General features: G+C 48.8%; 1 protein-coding gene across 1 annotated transcript in view; it reads right to left on the reverse strand.

Annotated features, from left to right (window-relative positions):
* The window catches only part of vill (villin-like), a 115,852-nt gene extending 100,430 nt beyond the window's left edge, over positions 1–15,422 (reverse strand). The window contains 1 exon segment of the mRNA XM_073055054.1: positions 15,269–15,422. The gene's annotated coding sequence lies outside the window, so the exon portion shown is untranslated.
* Positions 15,423–21,044: the final 5,622 nt, after the last annotated feature.

Below are 21,044 nucleotides of genomic sequence, written 5' to 3' on the forward strand. Positions count from 1 at the left end.
TGGCAGAATGTTGGGGGGGATCTCATTGAAACATAATGAATATTGAAAGGCCTGGACGGAGTGGATGGGGAGAGGATGTTTCCTTTGGTGGGAAGTATCAGAATAGAGGGACGTCCATTTAGAACAGAGATGAGGAGGAATTTCCTTAGCCAGAGGGTAGTGAATCTGTGGAATTCATTGCCACAGATGGCTGACAAGGCCAAGTCATTAGGTACATTTAAAGCAGAGGTCAAAAGGTTTCTGGTTATTCAGGGTGTCAAAATTATGGGGAGAAAGCTGGAGAATGAGGTTGAGAGGGATAGTAAATCAGCTATGGTGGAACAGATTGGGTGGGCCAAATGGCCTTATTCAGCTCCAATGTCTTATGAACTTGCTGTGACGCAGAGTGCAGGCCTCAGCAGCAAGGAGAGGTGACGCTTGCACAAAGGGGCAGACGGACACAAGGCTTGGCAAGAACCGAGCCCTCTCTATCAGTACAACAGTAAGCCTTCTGTTGCCCCGCGTTACATAACTCCCCAGCGACACGCCTTCCTCTAAGGGAATGTGTGTCACAACCGTGTGAACCTACCAGGCACCTGCAGCGCAGACCGAACAAAACGCCAAGACCCAGCCCAAATGTGAACTCAGTCATTACCGAGCAGGCCTGTTTATTCAGGACAGCGAGCTTTGCCAGCAACCAGCTCCCTTTCTGCAGTCAGCGTCCTCAAGCAGAACAAAGCCTTTACTCTCCAGGCAGATTTCTACCATCAGGGAGGAGGCACAGGAGCCTGAAGCACTCACTGAACAATTCAGGAACAGCTTCTTCCCCTCTGCCATCAGATATCTGAACGGTCCAACAACACCACCACTACATTCCACTTCCAACTATTTGTTTATTTCTGTAACTTACTGTAAATTCCACACCCACCCCGGGGGGGTGAGCATGAGGGAGGGGGAACTTCTTCATTCGAAAATGGTGAGAGCATGGAACAAGCTGCCAGCACAAGTGGTGGATGCGATTTTGATTTCAACGTTTAAGAGAGATTTAGATAGCTACATGGATGGCAGGGGTCTGGAGAGCTATGGTCCTGGTGCAGGTCAAAGGGACCGGACAGACTTGTAGTTCGGCATGGACTAGATGGGCCGAAGGGCCTGTTTCTGTGCTCCGTGACTCCGTGTCCTGCACTGTGCTGCTGCTGCAAAACCACACGTTTGTCGCCATGTCAGTGACAATAATTCTGATCCTGATAGCTGTCCAAGTGTCTCTTCAATACTTCTTAATTGTCGCTCTTCCTCCGGCAGCTCCTCCCATACACCCACCACTGACTGGGTGAAGAAGTTGCCCCTCGAGCCCCTTGTAAACTCTTCCCCTCGCACGGTAAACCACCCAGGTCATGCTGTCATCAGGAAGGAGGTACAGGAGCCTCAGGACCCACACCACCAGGTTCAGGACCAGAAATTACCCCTCAACCATCAGGCTCTTGAACTTCACTTGCCCAGCACCGAACTGTTCCCACAACCTATGGACTCAAATTTCAAGGATTCGTCATCTCATGTTCTCGATATTTATTGCTTATTTATTTTTATTATTTTTCTTTATCCTGTTTTGTATTTGCACAGTTTGTTGTCTTTTACACATTGATAGTTTATCTATCCTGTGTGTAGTTTTTCACTAGTTCTATTGTGTTAATTTGTATTTACTGTGAATGCCCACAAGAAAACGCAACTCAGGGTTGTATATTGTGGCGTAAAAGCATAAGATCTAAAGACGTTGGAGCAGAATTAGTCCATGCGGCCCATCGAGTCCGCTCCACCATTCCATCATGGCTGATCCTTTCTTTTTCTCCTCCTCAACCCCAGTTCCTGGCCATCTGCCCATAACCTTTGATGCCATGTCCAATCAAGATCCTATCACTCTCTGCCTTAAATACGCCCAACAACCTGGCCTCCACAAATGCCTGTGGTAACAAACTCCACAAATTCACCACCCACTGGCTAAAGAAATTTCTCCCACATCTCGGTTTTAAATGGACGTCCCTCTATCCTGAGGCTGTGCCCTCTTGTCCTAGACTCCTCCACCATGGGAAACATCCTTTCCACATCTACTCTGTCCAGGCCTTTCAACATAAGGAAGGTTTCAATGAGATCCCCCCCCCACCCCCACCCCCAACCTTCTGAATTCCAGTGAGTACAGACCCAGAGCCATCAAACATTCCTTGTATGATTCATTCCTGGAATCATCCTTGTGAACCTCCTCTGGACCCTCTCCAATGCCAGCACATCTTTTCTTAGATGAGGAGCCCAAAACTGCTCCCAATACTTAACAGTTATAAAACCTCATAAAACCTTATGAGGTGCCTTATAAAACCTCAGCATCACATCCTTGCTCTAGATCTCTTGAAATGAATGTAAACATTGCATTTGCCTTCCTCACCACTGACTCAACCTTTAAATTAACCACCAGGGTGTTCTGCACAAGGACTCCCAAGTCCCTTTGCATCTCAGATTTCTGGATTTTCTCCCCATTTAGAAAATAGTCCGCACATTTATTTCTACTACCAAAGTGCACATATGTACTTTGATAACAAACTTTGAATCTGTGCCCCCTAGTTCTTGAGGGAAAGCAGACCCAGCCTGTACAGTGTCTCCACCATCCACCCATCTCAGTAACATCCTCTCTTTAGAACAGAATTTCTTTAGCCTGGTGGTGATGGAATTCATTGCCATAGACAGCTGAGGTCAAGTCATTGGATATATTTAAAGCAGAGGGTGATAGGTTCTTGATTAGTCAGGTTGTCAAAGGTCACAGTGAGAAGGCAAGAAAATGGGGTTGAGAGGAATAGTAAATCAGCCATGATGAAATGGTGGAGCAGACTCGATGGGCCAAATGGCCTAATTCTGCTCTTATGTCTTCTGGTCTCACACTGAAACTTTCCCCCACCCTCACTAATTTAGGAACACACTTCCTGACCAGAACTGCACACAAGTGTGGGCAGATGAGTTTGGTGGGATAGAATCAATGTATAGCAGCAACTTGGTGGGCTGAAGGGCCTGTTTCCTGTTTTGTACAACTTCCCCACGATGCCTCCCCTCCCCCACCACGACATGAAACAGATCCCATTCGAACCTCCTTCCCTCCCACCGCACAACCCCCGGTTCACCCTCACCCACAAGCGGAGAACCAGACCGTCAGGAGCATCGAGGAGAGCCTGTTCGAAGTTCAGAGGCCAGCTCCGATGTGCCCAGCCCCTTCTAAGTCCCAGGTTGCCCCTGGTTACGGAAGCCTTGTCAGGTGAACAAGGGAATTGTCTACCAGGCTACTGTTACAGAGGAAGTATGGTGCAGGTCAACAGGAAGCTGCAAGGGTCGCGATGAGGTAAGTTCAGAGATCAAAGTTCATATTTTAGTGACTAAGAGGTCCATTCAATAGACTTATAACGGCAGGGTAGGAGCTGTCCTTAATCCTGGTGGTATATGCATTCAAACTTTTTTATTTTCTTATATCGTGAGGCCAAATTTCATATTGCACATGGGTAGCCTCCAACCTGATAGCACGAACATCGGTTCCTCTAACTTCCATTACTTTCTCACCCCCCTCCTTTCTTTTCCCATTCGCCATTCTGGTTACCCTGTCACCTCTTCCCTTCACCTCACCTGCCCATCACCTCCCTCTGGTTCTCCTTCTCCTCCCCTTTCTCCCATGGTCCGCACTCCTCTCCAATCAGATTCCTTCTTCTTCAGCCCTCTACCTCTTCCACCTATCACCTCCCAGCTTCTTTCTTCACCCCCCCATCCCCCACCCACCGACTTTCCCCGTTACCTCACCTCACCTCTCACCTACTTCCTTGTATCTCTCACCCTCACACCTACCTTCTCCTTCCGGCTCCCACCCCCTCCTGAAGATTCAGCCCCAAACATCGACTGTATATTCCCCTGTGTAGGTGCTGCTTGTCCTGCTGAGTTCCTCCAGCATTCTGTGTGTGTCTCGCTCTGGATTTCCAGCACCTGCAGAATCTCTTGTGTTTTTGCATCATCTTCCTGTTGGGTGGCAGGGTGGGGATACATCTCTACCGAAGGAGGTGTAAGGAGCTCCTTCCCTCCACTAGCCTGCAGGTCACCCTCGGGTGTGGCACCTGCTTAGCCCCGATCAGGGTCACATGAAGCCATGGGAACGGGTGGTGGATGGTCGTATGAGCAGCCGGTGCAGATCACAAGTCCTGGTTATGTGACCACTGACGCCAGGCAAACAATCTCTGAAGAGTATTGATAATGCTGGGGTCACCCGTCTTGTAAAGACACTGCCCAGAAGGTAATGACAAAACCACTCCTGTAGACAAATTTGCCCAGAGCAATCACGGACATGGAAAGACCACAATCACCCACTTCATGCAACACGGCACGAATGAGTGAACGAGCCCAATGGGAGAAAGGAGAAGAGAGGATGTCCAGGCAGGCTTAATCATGCTGAGGCACTGGGACATGTCGACAGAGGTGAGGCTGGTTTCTGTGACGATCTTGGTTGTGTTTACAACTCTTCGATTTCTTGCAGCCTTGAGTCTACAGTTACCATGCCAAGCCATGATGCATCCGGATAGGACATATTACAGTCTGCTGGGGTGTATGCTAGCATCGAGGTTAGCATCGCACTACGTTACAGTCCCAGAAATTCCCCTCGCTGTCTCTACGTTCTCCCCGTGACCGTGTGGGTTTCCTCCGGGTGCTCCGGTTTCCTCGCACAGTCCAAAGACGTACCGGTTAGTATGTTAAATGGTCGATGGGTGTGATAGGGCGTCACAGGCTCGTTGCTCCAGAAGGATCTGTTACCGAGCTGCGTCTCTGAATAAATATACAAGCTGAGTGCCGTCTCGATCCGCAGGGATAAGAATCTGGACGAACAGGAAGCAGCAAGCTCCCCAGCAAAGCTGAAGGAATTATCTACGGAAGCAGAACCTGCCAAGAAATGCCTGATTAATCCGACACCAGGCCTGGGGCAACTTCTGCAGAGAGTGAGCAGGGGACAGCTCTCTCCCGGCACAGAGACGGGCGGACAGCAGGGTTAAGTTAATTGGACAAAGGATCAGAAAGGAGCTGGTGAAAACATTATATCACTCGACATAAGAAACAGAAACAGGAATAAGCCACCCAACCCTCAACAAGCCCACCCTTCCTAACCACCCCCCCCTTCATTTTGAGGGTCGGTGGTTTTGTGCCAGATTTGCACCCCAGGGTGTCAGAGTTCAGAGTGCATTTCCAGTTTTCTCTGTACGCCCTTCCCATTCCTGCATGGGTTTCCTCTGGGTGCTCCAGTTTCCTCCCACAGTCCAGAGAGGTACCAGTTAGGAGGCTAATTGGTCATTGTAAATTGTCCTGTGATTAGGTTATTAAATAGGTGGGTTGTGTTGTTGGGCCAGCAGTACCTCCTCCACACTCGATTCTAAATAACTAAAAGATCATGCCTTAACTTTGACACCAGTACCACTCCCCTGCACCATCCCCACACGTTCCTGACACCGTAAGGAACAGGTGCAGAATTAGGCCTTTTGGCCCATAGATTCTGTTCTGCCATTCCATCATGGCTGGTTTATTGCCCCTCTCAACCCCATTCTCCTGCCTTCTCCCCATAACCTTTGACATCCTGACTAATCAAGAACCTATCAACCTCCACTTTAAATACACCCAGTGTTTTGGCCTCCACAGCCGCCTGTGGCAATGAATTCCACAGATTCACCATTCATGGCTAAAGAAATTGCTGCTCTGCTCTGTTCTAAAGGGATGTCTTCTAATCGGAGGCTGTGCCCTCCGGTCCTAGACTCTCTCCCTATAGGGAACATCCTCTCCATGTCCACCTCCTGCATTGAAACAGACACTTTAACCTATCCCTCTGACTGCCAATGTTCCCATTCCTTTACTACCTAACGATCTACATTGGCCTCAACAGCACTTAGTCATAGAGTAACACATGGAGGCCAGGTCGATTGCTCGATTACAGCGCTTGGGGTTCAATTTCCGCCGCTGTCTGTGAGGAGTCTGTACGATCTCTCCGTGACCACGTGGGTTTCCTCCCACAATCCGAAGCCAAACAGGTCAGTGTTGGTGAGTTGTGGCCATGTTGTGTTGGAGCGACATTTGTGGCTGCTCCCAGTACATTGCAAACAACAATGCAGAAGGTGCATATCACTGCAGGTTTCAATGTTTTGATGTACGTGGGCAAATAAAACTAATCTATTTTTATCTTATCTAAAGCCAGACTTATCTTAATCTTATCTCCCCATGTCCACAGATATCTTTTAAGTGGCTGTCTTTATTCACCACGGACATGTTCAGGGAATCTGTCCCTGCGGATCGGTCTCCACTCTCTGAGGAAGCTGAAGAGATCTGGAACTCACATCATTCTACAGATGAGTAGTGGAGAGCGTCCTAGCAAACTGCATCACTGCGCGGCACAGAAACTGCACTGGGGCAGACAGGTAGTCAAAACTGCCCAATGCATCACCGGCACAGCCTGCCCGCCATCGAGGACACATATACAGAAAGGTATCAGAAAAGGGCCAGTAACATCAGTAACATCATGAAGGGTCCCACCCACCCTGCTCATGACTGTTTGTCCCACTCCCATCAGGGAGGAGGTTACATAGCATCCACACCAGGACCACCAGACTCAAAAACAGTTACTTTCCCCAAGCAGTAAGGCTGATCAACACCTCCACCCACCAATCCACCACCACACACCCCCTAACACCACTACTTCATCATTCCTGTCAGAGTCACCTTATGTACACACACTCCCGTGCCTAATGTCACTTTATGGCCATACAATCAATCTCTGTATATAAGCTATCATTTCTTTATATTTATTGCTTTTTATCATTATGTTCTTTATCTTACTGTGTTTGTTTGTACTCCATCAGATCCAGAGTAACAATTATTTCATTCTCCTTTACATTTGAGTACTGGAAATGACATGAAACACTCTTGAATCTTGAATCTCCTGCAGGGAGAATTACAAAGATTCACCACCTTCTGAGAGGAGAAATTCCTCGTCATGTTTGTCTGAAATGGCAATTCCTTATTCTGAAGCTGTTCCCCCTTGTCCTGCTCCCCACTCGTAGAAATATTCCTTCACCATGCCCTCCCTGATTTCCCCACAGAATCCTACCTTTCAGCTGCAGATTCAGATCTATGTACCCGGAGTACATCGAAACCTACAGTGAAATGTGCCTCTGTAGAACCTCAGAAAGGCAGTGTCCATCGTTAAGGACCCCCATCACCCAGGACGAGCCCTCTTCTCATTCCTACCATCAGGGAGGAGGTACAGGACCCTCACTCAGTGATTCAGGAACAGCTTCTTCCCCTCTGCCATTTGTTTTCCGAATGGACACTGAACCCATGAGCAGCACCTCACTACTTTATTTCTGTTATTTTGCACTGTGTATTTTAACTATTGTGTTCTTGAACAAGGCACTTAACCACACATTGCTCTGCGACAACACCGGTGCCAAGCTGCATGGGTCCTAGTGCCCTTCCCTTGGACAACATCAGTGGCGTGGAGAGGGGAAGGCTTGCAGCTTGGGCAACTGCCGGCCTCCCATACAACCCTGCCCAGGCCTGCGCCCTGGAAACTCCAGGCGCAGATCCATGGTCTCTCTAGATGTACATATATATAGATACTGGAATTTTTATCTGTATTTATCATTGTAGTGCTGCTGCACAGTTAACAGATTTCACTGACATGAAACCGGATTCTGATTCTTGTGCGTTAGTGACCCGCACGAGCCTAACGATGTGCTGGAGGCAGCTTGCAAGTGTCACCTTGTGCCAACGTGACATCGTCACAGTGCTCAGAGGAAGAACACAAACAAAAACTACAAAGCATTCTTTCACTAAGACTGCTTCTCGCAGCGAGTATCGGCCTGAGCTTTCCCCACTCAGTAACCCCATCCCAGCAAGAACCTGGGTGACGAGTTAAACAAGTTCTTCGGCCTGACTCGTCCACACCAAACCAGCTCTACTACTCTCAGAAGCTGGACACATTTGCCTAGGTTTGGAGCATCCGGAGTTGGAGCCTGGAGTTCAGGGAGCTAGTCCAGGGGTCAACACCAAAGGTCAAAGGTTGATCAGAAGTCTGAAAGTCTAAGGCCAATGGCTGAGGCCTGGAGACTGACAACTGCAGGCCCAGAAGCCTGGGCTGGGATTGGAGGACTGTCCTTGCCTCTCGGTGGGAGGGAGGAAGGAAGGAAAGGAACCTGTTTTGCTCTCACTGTGTTGCTAGTTGTGTTCTGTGTGGTTCTGCTGAGCGTGGTGGGCATGGAACATTGGCACCGGAACGTGTGGTGAGGCCGATAGACAGGGTAAATGTAAGCAGGCTTTTTCCACTGAGGGCTTGGGCGGGACTACAACCAGGGGTCATGGGTTAGGGGTGAAAGGTGAAGAGTTTAAGGGCAACTTGAGGGGAAATTTCTGTGGTGAACTAGATATACCTGTCTGACTGCTCCTGTGGCTCCTCCCACAGACCCTGCTGACTGCTCCTGTGGCTCCTCCCACAGACCCCTGTATAAAGGCGACTGTGGGCTGCTGCTCTCCCTCATTTTCCCCAGGATGTAGTGTTGTTTATTCTTCCAGTCAATAAAAGCCGATAACTCGCTTCCTAAGTCTCAGCGTGAGTTATTGATGGTGCATCAATTTCTTCACTCAGAGGGAGTGTGGAACAAGTTGCCAATGCAAGTGGTGGATCCAGATTCCATTTCAACATTGAAGAGAAATTGTGGATAGGTACATGGATAGGAGGGGTATGGAGGGCTATGGGACTAGGCAGTTTAAATGGTTCAGCACAGACTGGATGGGCCGAAGCGCCTATTTTGTGCTGTAGTGCTCTACGGCTCCATGAGTTGCGGGCTGCGGCCAGCACATCCTCTGGTGAATGGATCGTTGATGTAAAGGATGCGCGTTTTAATGTAAATAAATCTGAATATCCCTCTGAAGCCCTTCCTAACAGTTCAACCGTCCAAGTGGCTTTCGAAAGCTGTGATATCCAGCCTTCAGAGCATGGACTCGAACACATGAATTCCTCCTTAAATAACAGAATCCGTGCCATACCCTTCACCCCAGGTACAATCTCGTTAATGCCCCGTACTCAGTGTCCTCTGCGATAAAGGCCAGCAATTCCATTTTCAGCTCAATTAAAGATCAGCTGTTTGTCACACTCACATCGAAACATACAGTGCAATGCATGGTTTTGTGTCCGAGGACGTGTGGGGGCAGCCCGCCAGTGTTAACATGTTCCGGGCCCCAGCATAGCATGCCCACGATTTACAAACCCTCACCGGTACTTCTTTGGGATGTGGGGGAAACCGGAGCACCCGGGGGGAATCTGTGCGTATAAGTTCCTTACGGACAGCGGCAGGAACTGGCACTGTGACCGCGCTACACTAACCATTCCCCTACCACATCGCCCTGTTTTTAATTGCTGAATGTGTGCTGGTCAGAACTGATGACCTCCAACAATATTTCTTTTCTTTCAGATTTCAGAGTGATAGACTCGTACAGCAGGGAAAGAGTCCGTTTGGCCCATCTGGTTCATGCTGACCGAGACTCCATCGAAGCTAGTCCCATTTGCCACCATTTCCTCTGAAGTTTAGAGGGGTCCCCGACCCAGGGTCCCTTGCTTAACTAGTCCATGACATAAAACCGGTTGGGAACCCCTGTTCTAAACATTTCCTCTCCACGTACCCATAACTGCCTTTTATACTCTACACACCTCTATCTACCACATCCTCTGGCAGCTCGTTCCATAGTCCCACCACCCTCTGTGTGAAAAGGTTGTCCTTCAGGTCCCACTAGAATCTTTCCCTTCTCACCTTAAACGCGGTCTAGACTCCCCTACCCTGGGTAAAAGACTGAGGCTGACCACCTGACCTATACTCTTACCATTTTACAAACCTTGGCCTCCTTCATTCTTGTTCGTGGGGCAGGAGGTGTGGCCTCCACTTTCCTTTCATCCAACCCCCTTTGGTTCCCACTGATCTGCCTGCACCCCCACATTCGCCCCCTCACTCCTGGGGCCAGAGGGTTGTCACACCGGGTGAGTGAGGTGGGTGGGCCAGGCTCTCTTCAGTCCCATTCTTTGGTGCCCTACAGTTCCCCACACATCTTTGACCTCTCCAGACACAGCCCAGTCGCCTGGAAGCGGGCATAGGTCCTCCCAGGAGCTCTCAATGCACTGAGGGTCTCGTAGCCAGTCCAAATGACACCAGCTTCACTCTGAGACTATCCACCAGGACACAAGATCCTGCCGGATCTCCAAAACATAAACGATGCCCGTCCCCATCAGACCTCACCGATGTTTACCAATGCTCCAGGGGAAGGGTCCCATCTAGATGCATCACAGCTCTGCCTGCCTGTGACTGCAAGAAACCACAGAGAGCTGTGGATGGAGCTCAGCACATCACGGAAACCAGCCTCCCCTCCACGGACTCTGTCTACACTTCTCACTGCCTCAGTAAACCAGCCAACGTAATCAAAGACTTCACCCACCCCAGACGTTCTCCCATCTCCCCTCCCCTCTCACCAGGCCTGGAAGCACCTACCCACCAGGTCAGGAACAGCTTCAACCCTGCTGCTATAGCAACATTAACTGGTTTCCTTGTACGATAAAATTGACTCAGCCCCACTATCTACCTCATTCAGGTCTTGCTCTGCACTCTCTCCGTAGCTGTGACACTTTATTCTGCATTCTGTTATTGGTTTACCTTGTTCTACCTCAGTGCATTGAGTAATGATCTGATCTGCATGAACAGTATGCAGGACAATTTTTTCACTGTATCTCGGTACACGTGACAATAATAAACCAATTCTAATTTAAGACATTAGCAGGCCGGACAAAGGGTGGGAGTGTTGGTGGTGAGGGGCAGGCTACAGTTGAAGGGAGGAGGAGTGAGCCCCCAGCTCAGGGATAGGGACTGGGTGAGGCCCAGGAGAGAAAAGTCATGGGTGATCGGATCGAAACCCGGGATCCCACGTGACCAGCCATGAGTTTGGCTCACAAAGCAAGAGTTCGAAACAGAGAGGCATCAAAACAGCCCAGGCAGAGATCTCCATGACAACGCCCATGGCAACAGGCTCTGGGATGGGCAAAATCCCGGCCTACTCCCAGCCTGAGCCCCACTTACGCCTCTCTAGTCCCTTTGGCACTGATACTGAAGAATGTGGTCTGTGCACATTTAAACAGCCTCGCCCCGTTTATTTACACAGCAGTCAGCTGACGCTCTCAGCAGCTACCAACAGACAGCACACTGAAGCTCGCCCCCAGGCCCTTCGGCCCATCGTTACCTGTCCAGCTCTTTGAAATAACTCTCCAGTTACAGCATGGAGACAGGCCTATTGGCCCACCATTAGTACAACACAGAACACACGCGTACTTTCAGAAAAATACTTTTAAAAGCAGTCCTTTTGAAGTCTCGTATCTGTACTTTGTGCATGAAGGAATCCACATCCCAATGAACTCCATCTGTATTCAATTTTAATCCATTTAAAAGTACGTCCATGCAGTCGACTGACACTTCAGAACATAGAACACCAAACCCAGAGCAGTACAGCACAGGACGAGGCCCTTCGGCCCACAGTATCTGTGCACACCTGTTGCCAAATTCAACCCAAACCCTTCTGCCTGCACATAATCCATATCTCAGAACCTGAATCAGGTTTAATATCACAAAGTATGTCGTTCTGCAGCGGCAGTACATAAAAATTTACCATAAGTTACAATAAGAATTACGTACACATATACAAGGGCATATCTTGAACGGTTGGGTAGTGGGGTGGAGATATGTCTGTCTTTATCGAAGGAATTGTGAGGAAATCCTTCCCTCACTGGCCTGCTTGGGCAAGGCGTGGCACCTGCCTAGCCCCCTGGTCATTATTCCGAATTAAAAAGAAGAGAATTTTATTTTTTAGAACTAATTTTAATCTATCTGAAAATCAGAAGCAACAAAAAAGAAGTTATTAGTTTTATACCCCGCCTGCTCAGCACCAGACCCCCCCACCACAGATTAGGGTCACATGAACCCATGGGAGCAGGTGGTGGACGGTCGTATATATATAACCATATATAACAATCACAGCACGGAAACAGGCCATTCCGGCCCTCCTAGTCCATGCCGAACTCTTAATCTCACCTAGTCCCACCTACCCGCACTCAGCCCATAACCCTCCACTCCTTTCCTGTCCATATACCTATCCAATTTTACCTTAAATGACACAACTGAACTGGCCTCTACTACTTCTACAGGAAGCTCATTCCACACAGCTATCACTCTCTGAGTAAAGAAATACCCCCTCGTGTTTCCCTTAAACTTTTGCCCCCTAACTCTCAAATCATGTCCTCTCGTTTGAATCTCCCCTACTCTCAATGGAAACAGCCTATTCACGTCAACTCTATCTATCCCTCTCAACATTTTAAATACCTCGATCAAATCCCCCCTCAACCTTCTACGCTCCAATGAATAGAGACCTAACTTGTTCAACCTTTCTCTGTAACTTAAGTGCTGAAACCCAGGTAACATCCTAGTAAATCGTCTCTGCACTCTCTCTAATTTATTGATATCTTTCCTATAATTCGGTGACCAGAACTGTACACAAGATGAGCAGCCGGCGCACATCACAAGTCCACTTAGTCTCCGTAATGACCTTTCCTGCTGCCCGCGTCTTTGTCCTGGGCACGGACGAGTCATGCAGCGATGGTAGACTGCAGCCGATGGCCTGAGAGTTCGCTGGAGTTTTTGTACGTTGTGATAGGATGCTGCACCAAACCAGACAGTAATGGCTGATGTGAGGGTGCTCTCTGTGATGGCAGTGTGGAATTGTCCTGACAAGATGGAATTTTACCAGTGGCCTCATGAAGTATGTCCTCTGCTGTGCCTTGATCACACGTACTGAGATACAGGACAAAAACTTGTCTTGCACACTGATGCACCATCAATAACTCCCTCTGAGACATAAGAAGCGAGATATCGGCTTTTATTGACTGGAAGAATGAACAACACTACATCCTGGAGAATGAGGCCGGGCTCAGGCCTCAATCGCCTTTATACAGGGGTCTGTGGGAGGAGCCACAGGAGCAGTCCAGACAGGTATATGTAGTTCACCACACATACTATCCACACAGATCATTTCATCACATCAGTGCATCAAGGTAGCACAGGGGATAACAATAACAGAATGCAGAATAGTAAACTCAAGAGAGTCAGAGATGGGAGGCCGGTGTGGGTGCTAGAGAAAGGCGGTGTCCCTTTCTCTCTGGCGAGGGGTCAGAATGGTGGTCTCACACCCTCTCACAGGAAGATACCAGGAGACCTCCTTTCCCTGGCAACCACGGAACTCAAAGTTCACAGTAAGTTTATTATCAAGGTACATATATGTCACCATATACAACCCTGAGATTCATTTTTTGTGGGCATACTCAATAAATCTATAGAATAATATAACAGAATCAATGGAAGAATGCCCAGATAGGGTGTTCAACCAGACTACAGAAGAATAGCAAACTGTACAAATACAGAAATAATAATTAAATAAGCGATAAATATCGAGAGCATGAGATGAGAGTCTCTGGAGGAACTCATGCTTCAGACATCCCTCAATAATTATCTTTGAAGAAGCCAGTATGATCAAAGACCCCTCCCACCCTGGACAATCTCTCTTCTCCCCCTCCTGTTGCTCAGAAAGCACCACAAAGAGAATCCTATCTGATGCATCCCGGCTGGTATGGAACCTCTCTGCCCGAGGTCACTGCAGAGAGACGTGGAGAGTTCAGCACATCACAGGCCCCAGCCTCCCCTCCCTGGACTCTGTCTACACTCTTCACTGCCTCAGGAAAGCTGTCACTATAATCACAGACCTCACCCGCCCAGACATTCTCTCTTGTTCCCCCTCCCTTCGGGCAGGAGGTACAAACGCCTGGAGGCACGTAGCACCTGCCCAGGGGCAGCTGAAACCTCACTCTTATCAGACTATTGGGCTGACGATCCAATGGACTTTTAACCTCACAATCTCCATGGTCGTGGCCTTGCACTCTCATTGTAACACTTCATTCTGTTATTGTTTTACCTTGTTCTACCTCAGTGCTCTGTGCAATGATCTGATCTGTCTGCAGTTTGAGCTCTTTCCTGTGACAATAATAAACTAATTCCATCTCAGTTCCAACCCCTTTTTATAACCTGCCTGGCCGCCCAGGGAGCAGAGGCAGAAGGTTGGGTGACACGTTAATGCTGGGAAGGACTAGATGGGCCGAAGGTCTGTTTCTGTGCTCCATGACCCCGCCTCACCTACCTCTGTGCTCCCCTAGCCTTAACCCCTTGTTTCCCACCGCCAACCCGGCCGGTCTCCTGCCCGGGCCGAGCCCAGCGAAGTGATTCACCTTTCCACTCGCCCACAATGCCGGCTCGGCCTGGGATTACCAGAACTCTCCCAGCACAGGAAAGAACTCGATCCCAGTCTGACCCCACCCTCCCTCCACTCTCCTCTGAACTCAGCAGCCCAGGTAGGGTCAGGAATAACCGGTCGACATTTTGGACTAAAACCCTTCACTAGGACTCCTCCTCATCTCTCCATCCACTCCCCTCTCTCCCCTTCAGCACGCCGACTGCCCAAAACTCACCCCCTCCACCTTTCACCTCATATTTCTTTTTCCTTCATCTCTCACTTTCTCTCTCCAATTTTCTCTCCTCCCTATCTTTTGCCCTTTATCCCCCCTCTATCCCTCTTCTTCTCTCCCCTCAATCTCTTCCCTCCCTCTCTCCCCTCAATCTCCCTCTATCCTCTTTCTCTCTACTTCCCTGTCTCCCTCTTCCTTTCCCATTCCCTCTTTTCTACCTCCCTCTGTTTCCTACCCTCGTTCACTCTCATCCCCTACATCTTTCCTGCACTGCATCTGTCTCTCCTCCCCTCCTTCTTGACTCTATTCCCTTCTCACTCCCCTCCTTCTCCCCTCTCCTCTCTACTTTCCTCTCCCCTTTCTCTCTCTCCTTCCCCTTCTCTCTCTCTCCATTTCTTTCTCTCCCCTACTCTCTGCTCTCTCTCTCTCTTCTCTCTCTCTGCTTGTCTCTCTTTCTTTCACACATTTTGCACTCTCTAATTTTCTCTCCTTCTCTCTTTCCCTATCTCTGCTTTTCTCCCTCTCTGTCTCTCTGTCCCTCCCTCTCTCACCCTCCCTGCCTCTCTCTCTCTCTCTCTCTCTCTCTCCCTCTCTCTCCAACACTCAGTAACAGAAACTCCCTGAATACAATTAGTTCCTTACCTGACCAAACAATCAAGGGGGTCGTCCTTTCCAGAAACTTCTGTGGAAAGATGGAGCGATCAGGTCAGCCCCCACCCACCAGTGCCTGCGCTGTGTGAGGTGTTACCTGTGACTCGCTGGGAGTATCTGGCTGTGTTCTGCACCGTGTTCAGTAGGCTGTGACCACGCCTGTCAAACCTGCTCTGTCACTCAGACTGATGACTCAGGCCCTCACTCCTGCGCCAACTTCCTTCCTCCTGCCCGAATCGGCTTAATGCCTCAAAAAGGCAGAACCCATCACCCAGGACGGGCCCTCTTCTTCTTGCTACCATCGAGGAGGAGGTGTAGGAGCCTGAAGGCACACACTCAACAAACGATTCAGGAACAACTTCATCCCTTCTACCACCAAATTTCTGAATAGACAATGAACCCATAAACATTGCCTCAGTACTTTTTCTTGTTTCTTGCCCTCTTTGTGCGCTACTTATTTAATCTGTGTGTTCCGACTGTAAATTGCAGATTTTTATTATGATGAATTGCTACGTCCTGCTGCCACAGAACAGCAAATGTCACAATCTGCCAGCGATATGAAACCTGACTCTGATTCTAAATCTGAGAACAACGTCATCCACCCTCCCACCCACCGCACCCCTCACCTTCCCCTCAAACTCCCCCCGGCTCTCTCATCCCCACCAAACACACTCTGCCATCCGATACCAGCGGGAGGGTCTCAACACAAAACATTTCCCTCCACAGACACCGAGTTCCTCCAGCATCTCCCTCAAACTCCCTCCACCGCACACTCGCCACGCACTCTCTCTGTGGCTGTTACACTCTATTCTGCACTCTGTTATTGTTTTACCTTGTTCTACCTCAGTGCATTGAGTAATGATCTGACCTGATGAACAGTCTGCAGGACAATCCTTTCACTGTATCTCGGTACATTTGTCAATAATCCATAGATGCCCTTCAGCCCACACTGCTGTGCTGACCTTTTAACCTACTCCAAGATCAGTCTAACTCTTCCCCTCTGCATAGCCCTCAGTTTCTCTTTCATCCATGCGCCGATCTGAGAGTCTGGTAAATGTTCCTAATGTATCTGCCCCCACCACCACCCCTGGCAGGGTATTCCACACACCCACCACTCTCTGTGTAAAAAACTTACCTCTAACATCCCCCCTATACTTGCCCCCTTGTATAAGCCATTTTCACCCTCGGAAAAAGTCTCTATCTACCCACTCGATCCACGCTTGGTCTTGTACACCTCGACCAAGTTCTCTCTCAATCCCCTTCCCTCCAAAGAGCAAAGCCTGAGCTTGCTCAGTCTGTCTGCGTGAGGCATGCTCTCTAGTCCAGGCAGGACTGTCATTGTATCTGGCTGAAATATTTCTCTCACCAGCTCATTACATGCGATTGGAAAAAATGCTCCTTGGGTCCCTATGGCCTCTCGCCATAAACCTATGCCCTCCAGAGTCATAGAAAAATACAGCACCAAAACAGGCCAACTTCAGTGGAAAAAGCCTGCTTGCATTTACCCTATCTATACCCTCATAATTTTGTATACCTCTATCATATCTCCTCTCGACCTTCTACATTACAAGGAGTAAAGTCCTAACCTATTCAATCTTTCCTCATAACTTGGGTCTTACAGACTCGGCAACATCCTTGTAAATATTCTCTGTGCTCTTTCAAACTTGTTTACATCTTTCCTGTAGGTAGGTGACCAAAACTGCACAAAATACTCCAGATTAGGCCACACCAATGTTTTATACAACTTCAGCATAACATCCCATCTCCTATACTCAATATATTGATTTATGAAGGCCAGTGTGCCAAAAGCTTTCTTTACAACCCTATCTACCCGTGATACCACTTTCAATGACATATGTACCTGTATTGTGTACAGTTCTGGTCACCGAATTATAGGAAAGATATCAATAAATTAGAGAGAGTGCAGAGACGATTTACTAGGATGTTACCTGGGTTTCAGCACTTAAGTTACAGAGAAAGGTTGAACAAGTTAGGTCTCTATTCATTGGAGCGTAGAAGGTTGAGGGGGGATTTGATCGAGGTATTTAAAATGTTGAGAGGGATAGATAGAGTTGACGTGAATAGGCTGTTTCCATTGAGAGTAGGGGAGATTCAAACGAGAGGACATGATTTGAGAGTTAGGGGGCAAAAGTTTAAGGGAAACACGAGGGGGTATTTCTTTACTCAGAGAGTGATAGCTGTGTGGAATGAGCTTCCTGTAGAAGTAGTAGAGGCCAGTTCAGTTGTGTCATTTAAGGTAAAATTGGATAGGTATATGGACAGGAAAGGAGTGGAGGGTTATGGGCTGAGTGCGGGTAGGTGGGACTAGGTGAGATTAAGAGTTCGGCACGGACTAGGAGGGCCGGAATGGCCTGTTTCCGTGCTGTGATTGTTATATGGTTATATGGTATTCCAGATCCCTTTGTTCTACCACACTCCTCAGTGCTCTACTGTTCACTGTGTAAGACCTACCCTGATTGGTCCTACTGAAGTGCAAAACCTCGTACTTGTCTGGATTAAATACCATCTGCCACTTTCCAGCCCATTTTTTTTTTTAGCTGATGCAGATCTCTCTGCAAGCCGTGATAGCCTCCCTCTACACCCCTAATCTTGGTGTCATCGACAAATTTGCTGATCCAGTTAACCACATTATCATCCAGATCATTGACAAATAACAACGGACCCAGCACCAATCCCTGCGGCACTCCACTAATCACATTCCGGTCAGAGAGGCAACCTTCTACTACCACCCCCTGGCTTCTGCCACAAAGCCAATGTCTAATCCAGTTTACTACCTCATCTGAAAGCCAAGCGACTGAACCTTTCTGACCAGCCTCCTATGTGGGACCATGTCCAATGCCTTACTAAAGTCCAGGTAGACGACAAAAGTAGGCTATATATTGGATTTGATTCTCTTTCACTGGGAAAACGATTGAGTGCATTCCCCTTTCCTCTGCCCCTCATGATTTTATTTCCCTTGATAAGGTCACCCCTCAGCGTGCCACACTTCATCAGAAATGCTGAGCCTCTTCCTATACCTCAGGCTCTCGAGTCCGCTCCCCATCCCGTACGAATTCCCTTTCTTGGTCAAGTTGAGTTCGTACCAATCAACACCCCAACCCCCCCAGATTCTCCCATTCACAGCGGCCAATTAACCCCCGGTCCTTGATGACCCTGGAGAACATGGACCTCATTCGTTGTCATTGGCAGGCCCTGGGGTCGATTCGATCTGACTGTTTAATTGTCATTTTCTTAACAGTTTAACAATTAATTACCTGCTTGTATGTTCTATCATTGTTTGGTGATTGTCCGCGGTGTCTGACAATGGGAGGAAACCTGTGCAGGAGAGTTTTTAACTGGGGCAGTTCCACTCTCTCGACCCCAGTGGTACGAGTGGTCATCACAACTGGGGTCTTGCTCAGTTTCAGTGGATGACCGTGGCATCTCCTGTGTCTCGCCGTGCCCTTCGCTCTCCATAAAGTGTTGTAGAACCGCCTTCCTGGCCGTTGGATCTCATCCACCTAGTCCGCCAGATCTGATTTCGCACGCTGGGACAGGCACGTCTCTATCTCACTGGGGTGTGAGGCCGCCGACTGCCCTCACCTGGTTTAGCCCGTCTGTCAAAGGGGTGTACCGGGGTGTGGCCACTGTCGTTTGCAAACAGCTACTTGGAGCCACAGGTGGGAGCTGAGTGTCCGGTGAGGAGCAAAGGTGAGTGAGCTGCCCCGGAATGGAGATGACCAAGCCCATTCACCAGAGGTGATACCTTCCCTGGACTCCCCGTACACCCCTTTATATAACTACCTATGTACAAATAACTGCTTACTCTCACTCCGCAAGACTATAGTATGCACAGAACAGTTTATGATGCTTCTAGTGGTTATTCAAAGTGTAATCACAGAAGCTTCTTTGTTCTGCATTAAGTGAAAAAGCATTTTCTCATTTGTTAATTTTGCTGCAGCAATGATTAGGTGCTTTTAACTGGTTAATTCTTATCAAAGATTAGAATGGAATTTTTCTTATCTCTGGGTATGAACTAGCTAAGCACAATCTTCCTCGTCTCTTGTCTGTGAGCCTTCTGCTGCCACCTTTAGTTCCTGTTCTGTTGTTATTTATTCATTTAACGATAAAACACAGAGGTGGCCCTTCCTGCCAGCAACCCCCGACGAACCCTAACCCCATCGCGGGACAATTTACATTGACCAATTAACTACCCAGTATATCTTTGGATAGTGGGAGGAAACCGGAGGACCCGGAGGAAACCCACACGTTCCACAGGGAGAACGTACAGAGACTCCTTACGGACGGCACCGGAATTGAACTCCAAACTCTGGAACGCCCCGAGCTGTAATGGCGTCGTGCTAACCGCTACCATTACTGCGGCGCCCTCATCTATCAACTCTTAATAAAACAGTCATGAAGCGACAGGCTTTGTGCCTCGTTCCTGACTTGGATTTAAACGCTAGAACCCATCGGTACCAGAGATGGAAGCCTGAAGTTCAGTCAGAAGTCCGGAGGCTGGGGCCCGATGGAGAAAGCCGAGTCCTCTGGTTCCACTAGGGAAACCGAAGGCCCGATTTCCGAGAATCTGCAAATCCGCTGGAGGCTGGAGACCGGAGACGGCCATTCCTGGGGTTAGAGAACTGTGTACGTGCATGGGTGGGAGGAAGGAACAGGGCTTGTAGTGCTGCTGGTTTTCACTTGTTCCTCCAAGAAGACCACAGCCTTGTTGTGGTTTGAAGACCTGCATGCCTCACTGATCCGGGAGCTACGCTGGCTGGAGTCAGGGCCTGTAGGGTCGCCCATGCCAAACAGGTCAAAGGGTAGAGGCCAGACTAAGAGTGTCCTCTGGTTCTCAAGGTCAGGGTTAACAACCCTGACTGGCCAAAAAAAGCTGATCTGGAAGCAGGAATTCTTCCACAGTGAAAACCGAGAGGAAGCTACAGGCACGATGAAGGAAACTCAAAGAGGGAGGAACTTCATTGTTGCCCTAAGTGCCAACGGCATAACGGGCAGGAAGTAATGTTGCTGACTGTCGTACTCTGTGTTGTTCTGCCAAGAGTTGTGGGCATGCAATGTTGCTGAAATGTGTGGTGATACTTGGGGGCTGCCCCCAGCACATCCAGGGTGAGTTGTTGTTCACCCAAACCACACATTTCACCGTGTGGTTTGATATACACGTGATAAATAAATTCATCTGAATCTGTAGCAGAAGGGACGCGCAGACTCCACATAGACAGCACAGGATGGAACCCAGATCATCGGCAGTGTGAGGCCAAGGATCGGAGAAGGCCATTTCTGGGGTTGGAGGACTGTATGAGTGGCTGAGTGAGTGGGACGGTGGGAAAGAGGCTGGTTTAGTTGTTCCTCCTCTGTTCAGGGCAGAGTTAAAGATGGTGCCATCTGCGAAACATTGCAAATCCATAGAAAACCTACAGCACAATACAGGCTCTTCGGCCCACAAAGCTGTGCCAAACATGTACTTACTTTAGAAATTACCTAGGCTTACCCTCTATTTTTCTAAGCTCCATGTACCTACCCAGGAGTCTCTTAAAAGACCCTATCGTATCTGGCTCCACCACCGTTGCCGGCAGCTCATTCCACGCACTCACCACTCTCTGAGTAAAAAATTTACCCCCGACTTCTCCTCTGTACCTACTCCCCAGCACCTTAAAACTGTGCCCTCTCGTGTTAGCCATTTCAGCCTGGGAAAAAGCCTCTGACTATCCACACAATCAATGCCTCTCATCATCTTATGCACCTTCTC

The sequence above is a fragment of the Hemitrygon akajei genome, chromosome 8, assembly GCF_048418815.1.
Source record: "Hemitrygon akajei chromosome 8, sHemAka1.3, whole genome shotgun sequence".
NCBI classification, from domain to species: domain Eukaryota; kingdom Metazoa; phylum Chordata; class Chondrichthyes; order Myliobatiformes; family Dasyatidae; genus Hemitrygon; species Hemitrygon akajei.